The sequence below is a fragment of the Vanessa cardui genome, chromosome 10, assembly GCF_905220365.1.
Source record: "Vanessa cardui chromosome 10, ilVanCard2.1, whole genome shotgun sequence".
NCBI lineage: Eukaryota > Metazoa > Arthropoda > Insecta > Lepidoptera > Nymphalidae > Vanessa > Vanessa cardui.
In genome coordinates, this window is record NC_061132.1 from 1,951,807 (window position 1) to 1,962,352 (window position 10,546).

General features: G+C 33.9%; 1 non-coding gene across 1 annotated transcript; it reads left to right on the forward strand.

Moving 5' to 3' along the window:
* Positions 1 to 5,860: 5,860 nt before the first annotated feature.
* Positions 5,861 to 5,942, forward strand: Trnal-aag. Its single transcript has one exon. It is a non-coding gene; the product is annotated as a tRNA-Leu (tRNA).
* The last annotated feature ends 4,604 nt before the right edge of the window (positions 5,943 to 10,546 follow it).

Below are 10,546 nucleotides of genomic sequence, written 5' to 3' on the forward strand. Positions count from 1 at the left end.
GCCTCATACCAAATTACATGAAAACCGGTACAGTGATTTGGACGTGAAAGGGTGACAGACAGACAGTGTTACTTTCACATTTATAATATTAAAATATAGATATCTTTTCAAATGTAATTTTTAGTGTTTAGCTTTCAAAGATCTTTTTTATATACATTTTAGAAGGCACTTACGTCGTATCATAATTATTGTGGAAAATTATTTATCTGATTTAAAAATGAATGGTGTGCTTTTGTTTAAATACCGTCACGGCGGCCGTTGTCAATGAAGACTAGAAGAATAAAGATATTATAGATCACAATTGATAACAAATAATGGATTCCTCAAAGGATCCATCACATCATGACACTCGAAGACGAAGGCTGGAGTTCATCTTTGATTTCCAATGTTGCTACACCACGAGCTCGCTAGACTTCGAACAATATTTAAGGTAGACAGTATATATATAAACCCACAATCTTTAACTATTCTATATATGCACATAGTTGCGGTTATCTAAAGTTTAATTTTTTTATGGTATTCAGTGTAAAAAGCCGAATAATCCAGATATGTACATGTATATACTGACAACGAGTAGATAATTATTCTTTGTCAATAGTAATTTATATATTATAAAAACAACATTAAACAGCTTCAAACTAATTAAACAATTATGATATATTATTTTGTCTTTATTTATTTTGTAAATTATAAACATTCTAAAAATCTGTAAAATTCTAAGTTATGGTTTTCAATTTATTTAGTTCATAAATTAAATTTGAGAAGTTTTTATACATGTTAAACTACAACGAATTACTTAAATAGAAACACATAAACATGCATTATTAGTAGGTAATCGTCACCCGCGACTTTGCTGAAGTTTCAGGAGTCGGTCGTCAGGCATAAAAACGTAGCATGTACCTTTTCTTGGACTTCAAGCTTGATTTGTATCAAATTTCATCAAATTTAGTTCAGTAATTTAGCAGTGAAAGAGCAACATACAATCAGACAAGTTACTATCGCATTTATAAAATATTAGTATAATTCATTTACTTAGCGATTACCGTTGATATAAGATACATTATAAGGATAACATATAAGATAACAGAAAAGCGTTGTTAATATTTTTGTCTTTACTGTAATACATTGTTTAACGTTTATAATTACGTTCAATGTGCTGACTAATAAAAAAAAATTATATCCGGGCTATAGATAGTCGGGCTATACGGAATGAAATAACTTCATGAATAGTATAAAATTAACAACTAAAATTGAACGAAGCTTAAAAGGTGACTAATTAAATCGGACGATAGAAAAGCGAATATATTCGCACGAGAATGTCATAAAATTGTAAATTTTAATACCGATAGCAGTCCGACTATATTGCTTGGAAGTGGGTCGCTCCCCCCCGGGCGAGGGGGGGTCGTACATCTCGATCCGGTACGTGATAATTGAGAAATTCCTACCCTTCTTAAGTACGGCATAATACGTCACACATAGGAACCTATTTAAATATATTATATGTTTGCTTTATACGTGGAGGTTTTTTCAATGTATTTTCTTGATAATATGACTCGTTTATTTAACATATTAATCTCGGACATAATAAATATGTATTCAACATATAAAATTATATTATAAGTATAAAGCGTTTCTGAAACCATGCAAATGTCAATATAAATAACAATAACTCATTATAAGAATACTGTTTGGATAGTCCTTCATCAAAACTCAGGTTTCAAGGCAATCATTATTATTTCAATCATTACCTAGTCGGGAGACGTTCACTGCTGGACAAAGACTTACCCCAAAGATCCTCAGTCCACCTTATTAGGGGCCTACCCACGCTGCGTTTTCCGTTTCGCGATCGCCTTGCGAGAACTTTTCTGCCCCAACGGCCGTCGGTTTTACAAGAAACATCCAACGCAAGGCTGATCAAGAATGTATTATAGGCTTATTTATGAATAACCCCATTGTAAATCGGTTTAAAAATAGGGCAACTATGGGAGTTTCTGGCCGTGTCTTCTCGATGGAGGCCGCTTTGCGAACTATGATAGAGTATAAAAATTATGGACAATTCGATAACGTTTTATTGTAAAGTTTTCTCGAATAAAATATTGAGTTCATTCGACGTAGTATATCATTGGTGGCTCATAAAACCTTGGTGTCAACCGAGTTTTGTCCATCGAAAGATTAGAAGAACTTAAATATTTTCTCATGTCCGTGTCTTGGGCGAACAGCCCTTAGTCAACTTGAACTTTTCCAGGTCTAGTCAGATTTCCCCTCGGATAATACGAGCGACGGCATTAAGAGTACATCTGTATTTGCGCACACACTTGTGCTATAGCACAACTATGTGTTTACACATTTCGATGAAATATCTGCGAACATTATGAACTCCTAAATAAAAACATATTATCGAAATAAAACGACATTATTTCGATCCGCAAATTAAATTTGGAAGTTGACTATTTTTATTGTTTTTTTTTTATAATATTGGTATATGAAGGGGCAAACACTATTCTATGGTAAGTGGTTATCACCGCCCTTAGAGATTGATCCTGTATGAAATATAGACCATTCCATACATCGCCAATGCACCACCAACCTAGGTAAGATGTGCCTGTAGTTACACTGGCTTACTTACATTAAAACTGGAAACGCTTCAGCATACAACATATTCACGCTTGAAATGCCCTGTCAAAACTGAGACACGGCTATACAGATCAATCTATAAATAAAACCACAGATTTATGTAAGTGGAAACTTTACCTACGTCAGAGATATCTTGGGCGGTTTCGACTGCCTAAGAAATCACACAATTTTAATTTTTAATGTACAATATGGAATGGATGTGTGGATTACATGATGGATGATTATGAAGCAAAAGAAATGACTTAAGATTATTTAATTCGATTTGCTAAAGGACTGTTCCCTGCCTGGATAGTAACTAGGTACTCTATGAAATAAAAACTAACCAAATCTGGGAATTCTTATGATACTTGTAGATGTAATTTTAGAAATTTTGGGATGTATCGATAAAAAGTACAGTTGTTTGGCGCAATGAGCAACCCTACCCTATGAGCTGACACGGAGACGTCACTTGTCGACATGGCATACCAATGTAGACAATACAATTGGTAAAGCAATTTCCATTATTTTATATTTCATTATTTTTTTTTATAAATCTACAATGTATAGATAATTCGTGATAAATCAATCGATAAATCAAATGATTTATTTATTTACTCGTACAGGTCATAATTTGCACTAATTTTTGAAACGTATATAGCATTTTAAAAGCAATTTATACATATATATTTTCTCTATACTATAAATGCGAACTTTCTGATTATTTCTTAGGCTTTAACATCTTAACCCTTCAATAAATAATTGTGAAATTTTGTACGCCATCAGATGTGCAGAACAAACATAAGTTCTGATACCGATAACAGACAACCCCCCCCCCCCTCCCTTCCTATTATACATTATTAATAAAAAAGTAATAAAGCAATTGAATAGACTTGTATAGCTTCCAGATCGGATCCCTAATAAGACAACCGGAGCAAATAAAAACATTGACGAATCGTAAAACAAAAGAGGACAGCCCACTCGAATCGTTGAAAAAAAAAACTCTAAAACAATGGCGTTCGTCCGCTTTATCATAACGGAACAAAACATCTACCTAGGCACTCCTAACAGACCTAGGAGTCGTGACTCAAAGCGCGCGAAAGTAGAACCCTCTTTATCTAAGAGGCGTTGGGGGACGGGGGGGGTACAAGTGCATCTCAAAGAAATGCAGATTTTACACGTCGCTACACTTCGGATGTGTCGTGTGTAGTGTTGAGTTGGATGTACGGTCTGAAAAATAATATTTATAATATATTTAATAAATAAAAATAATATTTTATTATATTTCATACAATTTAATAAAAAACGAGTCGAGATGGCCCAGTGGTAAGAATGCGCGCATCTTAACCGATGATTGCGGGTTCAAACCCAGGCAAGCACCGCTGATTCATGTGCTTAATTTGTCTTTATAATTCATCTCGTGCTCAGCGGTGAAGGAAAACATCGTGAGGAAACCTGCATGTGACAAATTTCATAGAAATCTGCCACATGTGTATTCCACCAACCCGCATAGGAACAGCGAAGTGGAATATGTTCCAAACCTTCTCCTCAAAGGGAGAGGAGGCCTTTAGCCCAGCAGTGGGAATTTACAGTCTGTTGTTGTTGATGAAAAGACAGAAAGAGTCAATTATTTAATTGCCAACAATTGGTCTTATTACATTTAATTCCTACATCTTGTTCTTCATCTCCAAATCAGAATTCGTATCAAATCCAAAACAGCATCCGATTTATCTGAAGACGAAACATCTTAGATCTATTACCAAAATTACTGAAAAGATCACTTTAATTTCTAAACAGAGATCATCATCAATTTCATCTCATCTAAAAGACGTCCAGCGGCTTTATCAAGCTAGAGGGGTCCCCAGGATCACTGATCCTGAACTGCTCTCGTTCACACAAAAGCATGTTTAAAAACAACCTTAAGAATAAAGGTTTACATCCAAAAGGAAATGTTCCTCTAAAGAATGTCCTCTTAAGTCTGGGTAATTGCTATCGGTTTCTGATAGTGATTGCTCGATTTGAACTTCACCTGATATGACCTTATGCTTGGCCTCGCAGTTTTGCCCTAGAAGAATCTCGTCACCTCGTCATTGGAGATGCCCAAAATAACAGCAAACTTTGGTAAAATATTAAGGTATAATTTTGGTATCATTGCTTTGATTGTTTTGACAAGGTAGTCACGTTTAAGTCCTTGCCTGGCTGGGCATCCTCAGCTTGTGCTTTCAATACTAAATTCCAAATGACTAACAATATTTGCCATAATTTCGGAATTGGAATTATTAAGGGACAAACCAAGGTAACTCTTGCTGTTGTTGATATAGATATAGATCGCGATAGCTGATCGAATTGTTGCGCTTACTAACACTTGCATTTTTTTTACATTTCCTTGCATCTCTTCTTTGGTACGCAGACCTCGTAGTTGTAAATTTTGATAGATATCCTCACAGTGTATAGACCAACAATTAACAGTGTATCCACCAATAATTTGTCAGTTAGGTCAAGAATCATAAGATTGGTGTTACTTCTGTTTTTTGTCAGCTCCAAAATTTTTATGGATGTATACTCTGTGTACCTATGTTAAATAACATCGGATATAGCGTACAACCCTGATGTAACAATGTCAATTCTACAGCTTATCAGTAGTTACGAAGGTTGTTCGAAATTCAAATATTTTTAGGCATATTTTCTTATCTATATAGTCGTTCTCGCTATGTTATCTGCACTTTAGAGCACCTTTTTATTACATTAAAACAAAAAAAATATACGTCAATTTCCAATGTTAAGATCTTGCTGTATAGATCTTTTCTACGCAATATTAATTAAAGACGATTCCCGGCGTCTGTTCGCTTAGATTTTTTAAACTAAGCAATGGATTTTAATGCAGTTTTCATCAGTAAACAGAATGACCCCTTTTGAACCCGTGTGTGCAGTATGTTACCTAAAATATATGTTATATATAATATGTGTTAATCGCTGTCAAAAAATTAAAAACAGGGCATGTATGTATAGTGTTTCCATAAATACCAGCTAAGATCGCAATATGTACCTATATTTCAAAATTAGAAATTAAAATTGAAATACGATTTTTAATTTACAAATATTTATATGTTGTGCGCTAGGTCGAAGTTAAATTGAAGATAAGATAAATTTCACATAGTACATGCTGTTTAAGATGTTCCTAAAATAAACAATGATATAAATAAACCTATCACTCTTGACATAATAGAAAAATACGGGAGTCAGAGATATGGGTAGCGTGGCCGAGCGGTCTAAGGCGCTGGTTTAAGGCACCAGTCTCTTCGGAGGCGTGGGTTCGAATCCCACCGCTGCCAATAATATTTTTAGTATACTGACATACATTTTATTAAAAGACTGAAAGAGCATGATCGTAGCAGTCACGTCCAAAGCATTAAAAATATATGAAGGAATCGTTTTATACATTTGCTAGCAACAATTGTTACAAATTGCATTAATAAGATATACCAATAAGACAATAAGATCAGAATTTTTCGTGAAGAATGCAGTTTCGAATCCAGGCAATACTAGAGTTTTGTTATATATTTTTGCCTCTGCATTTCAGCTGTGATAACGTCGTAAGGTTCGTAAGATTTTGAAGTGGAACTGTACTGGACCAAGATTCAGAGGAGAGGTACATATCCAGGCCATAAGAAAGGACATAGGCTACTTCCTTTGCTTATCACATAACACCCATATACATAATTAATAAGCGTGTTATTATTGCAGTCTGTAGTATTTATTGAATAGAGTATAGTTAAAAATTGTTATTGGAGGCTAACGTAACTATTAATGCTGTATATACCTATTAAGTGTTTGAAGTTGTTTCTGTCTTTTTTCTGTATTCTTGTTTTAAGTGTTTTATTTCAAATACTGTGGTGTATCGATTAAATAAATAAATAAACACCCTAAAAGGCGACCAAAGCCGCGTGCGTTAACTAGTTTATATATAGTTAAATAAACACTATTAACATATTCTGCCGACCGTCCGTTCCGAATATGACACTCATTACAGCGAGACGAAAGGATTTCTCTAAAATATTTCAAACGCGAGGCGACGTCGTGATTCGCGTCTTGCGTCTTTGTAATTACGTGCAAATACTATTATATATATTTATTTTTTTGTTTATTTTAAATAAACCATCATTATTCATCAAACAAATATTCTATACAAATTATTAAACAATAATCTTTTACTTGGTGGTAGGGCTTTGCGCACGCCCGTCTGGGTAGATACCCACTCATCAGATATTCTACCGCCAAACAACAGTACTTGGTATTGTTTTGTTCCGGTTTGAAGGGTGTGTCAGTTGGCGGCGCATTGACGATGAAAGGAATGGTTAATGTTTCTTACAGCGACATTGTCTACGTTGGTGACCACTTACCATCAGGTGACCGATATGCTCCTCCGCCAAACAATGGCATAAAAAAATCCTTATTTGATTGCAGTTAGTTATTTTTTTCTGTATCAACAATTATATATTATATATATATAGCGTTACAAAGACCTAATTATGCAATCACATTACGCAATTATATTTTATTTATTTTTATTTCATTCAAGATAACATATTTACAAAATTGAATGAGGTTTTTATCAAACTTAATTATCACTGTTTTAAAAAATATCCCAAACATATAGACAGACAAACAATTATAATATTTTAATTATTTATTTTTATTTATTGACTGAGTTGTCAAATATTGAAGATTACCCAAAACAAACAGAGAAACAATTAATTGCAAATGGTAATTAGAATATCAGAAAAGATACACACGTTGCATTTTTGTTCATTCGAATAGATAACACTAAGAAACGCAAAGGAACAAGTTAACCAGTGAGGGAATGAACATGATATCCATTTAGGGGATGGGATAGGCGCTGCTGAGCGTATTGGAAATTTTCAATAACAATGAAACCTGAACTTGGCACATTACAGCATCGTAATGTAAAACGATTAAAAGCAAAGTTTTTACGAAAGGGTGTGGTTAGTATCGTTACGTTGTTAACGAATTATACAGAGCGGTTATTACGGGTTTCGTTTTTTAATTAAAAAAAGGGTTTTTTGAAAGTAGGTTTTATATGCGTTTGTTATTTTTTTAAGTTACAGTAAAGCTTTGTAACTTGATGTTTCCAGTCCGTACTGGTTCAAATAATGTTGTCTTAAATTTTCGCGATTATTACACATTTAAATAAAACTAGTTATTACGGATTTTAATCGCGTATATTAATTATTTTTGACATCCCGACGTTTCGAGCACTTTACGGCGTTCGTGGTCACGGGTAGACTACGGGTAGACGGTAAAAGCTTTGTAACTTGTCAATGTCTTACTCTGCTTACTTATACTAAGGTTTTGGAAATTAATCTCGAACGAAGAAACAGCAAGAAATTCATTATTGCATTAGTTATTCATAATCAGTCCAGTGTTGGGAAACAATGAGGGATTTTTTCCCTTCATTGGGTATTTATCCGAAAAATAAAGTATGTATATGCACGCGTTCAAACCATTGGACAACCTAAGTATTTATAATAGTGGATTAGATAAAAAAGTTAAATGACAACCCGTAAATGTTTCACTTGGTATAGCTCTTTTCGCTTGAAAAAATCTTCTAGCTTATTTCAACTCAGCTCCACTGAAGATAAAACATGAAGCGAAATATCTAGTGATTCTTAATATCATTATCATAATATAAACAAATAATAATCAAATTCGAGTAATTATGAACACATTAATACCGATAGGGGTGATATTTTCTAATTCAATGGGACCAAACTGTAAGTAGACCAAAACAAAAAGCGATTTTCCAATCAGAATTTTGTCTGAGAATTTTTAATTTAAGAAGTCTGTTAAAAATTCACTATACGAAAAAGCAATGTAGCTGCATACTTATATAATTGTATTAATTAACACGACTGTAGCTTTAAATGTTGAAAAAGAGTAACTTCTACGAATTTCTTTCCGGTTTTTCTTGCCGAACCAGTGATAGCTCCACAATATAGTTGTTAAATGACGACTCAAAAGTGCTTATAAAAGCCTACTTGAATAATGTATATTTTTATTATGAAATAAATACAAGATACAGTCTTGTAAATACAAACTTCCAGCTCCAAGTCGATCTACAATTAGACAATCGGCACATCGGCGGTCCGTGAGCCATTAGGGCTTTAATTGAAAATAGCGTAACGGCTGTAAATTGTGAGTGCACCCCGCTTGCACCCCGTCGCAGTGTCGCTCTGTCCTCGCCCATGTAATTATTGCCCGAGGTCCCGATGTTAATATAAGAATGTCCGTATCTATACCTTTAAAACATTTCACTTGTGGACGCAGTCCCTACTCTTATTCGACCGGGATCTGAGATGGTATGTGATAGTCCCTGTTGATTAGGAACAGTTGCAGATACGAGTTGACTTAAGCGCCACTGTTTTTATGATACATGGGTGCAAAGCTGCTACTAAATATATTGCACTGTAAGCACAAAAATATTATTTACTTACGTCACTTCAGAAACCTTCAATATTATCAGTGTTTCTTTACTATATTGTACATGTATTAGACACATAAATTTTCCCTTTGAATCAGTCCATCTATTAAAATAAACTCATCAAAATCCGTTATGTTATTTTAAAGATCTAAGGACAGACAGCGGTAAGCGGCTTTGTTTTATACTATGTATAGATAACTCATATCATTGTCGCTGTGAATATTACAGTAGAAAATCTGCATGTACAAAACGTCATATTTTTATCCAATGACACAAAAGTTAGAAAAAAACACAATTAAAAAAAGTACATACATGCATTCATACATTCGCAAACATTATTTTATATGCAGTGCTTATTTTCGGCTTCTACATATATATAACTGAACTGGACTGGCACCGTCAATCCCAGGTAACAAATTGAATATATAAATTAAATGTATAATATGCTCTCTGTGTAAATTCATCTCATGCACAAAGAACAGGGTGAAGAAATGAATCCACCGATCCATTTTGGAGGAGCGTGGTTGAAAATAATCCAAAGCGTTTGCTTAGCTTTGTGTTTATAAGTCATGTCGTGGTCGTTGGTGATGGAAAACATCGTGACGAAAACTGCATGTGTCTAATTTCATAAAAAAATCTGCCACATATGTATTGCACCAACCCGCATTGGACCAGCGTGGTCGAATATGTTCAAAACCTTCTCCTTAAAGGGAGGCCTTAGCCCAGCAGTGGGAAGTTTACAGGCTATTATTGTTTGCTAAGCAGTGCAATACTTAGAGTTCACACGGCTTGACTCAGACGAAATTATTTTCTTTGTCATTAACATTTGCTGCTACAACTACACATGGGATCCTATCCTATTTATATTACATCTAATTCTATTATACGACCACATAAACATGAGAACGCCTTAAAAAATACGTTAAAAATTTCGTTCGACATAACTATTTAAAAAAATGTAAATTAGGGTGAACGGCGCCTATTTGACCATCGAGGGTCCGAGGGTAGGGTCAATCGGTTGGTAATCGGCACTATCGCCCCGATCAGTTCGATTCCCGCGGGTTGTAATTAGATTGTTAGACACATGCGATATAAACGTGTCATTGAAGTACACTGGACGATCTTGATACTTTTATAAAAATATAAATTCAATTATTGAATTGAAACTTTTTGTAAATAATAATTAAAATTTGAAATTAATAATAGTTAAAAGAATTGCTTTAACTGATTTTTAATTTTAGGTAAAAACTTTTTTAATTTACAAGGTAAATATTGTAATTATTTTATATTTTTGCAATAGGAAGTGTTTCATTAACGGACAATTCAGAATTTTAATAAAATACAATGTCCAACTATGATAAAAATCATGATTAATATTTTAGTTAATTATTTAATGAGTTCGTCTCGTGCTCATTTACATATATTACATATATAACA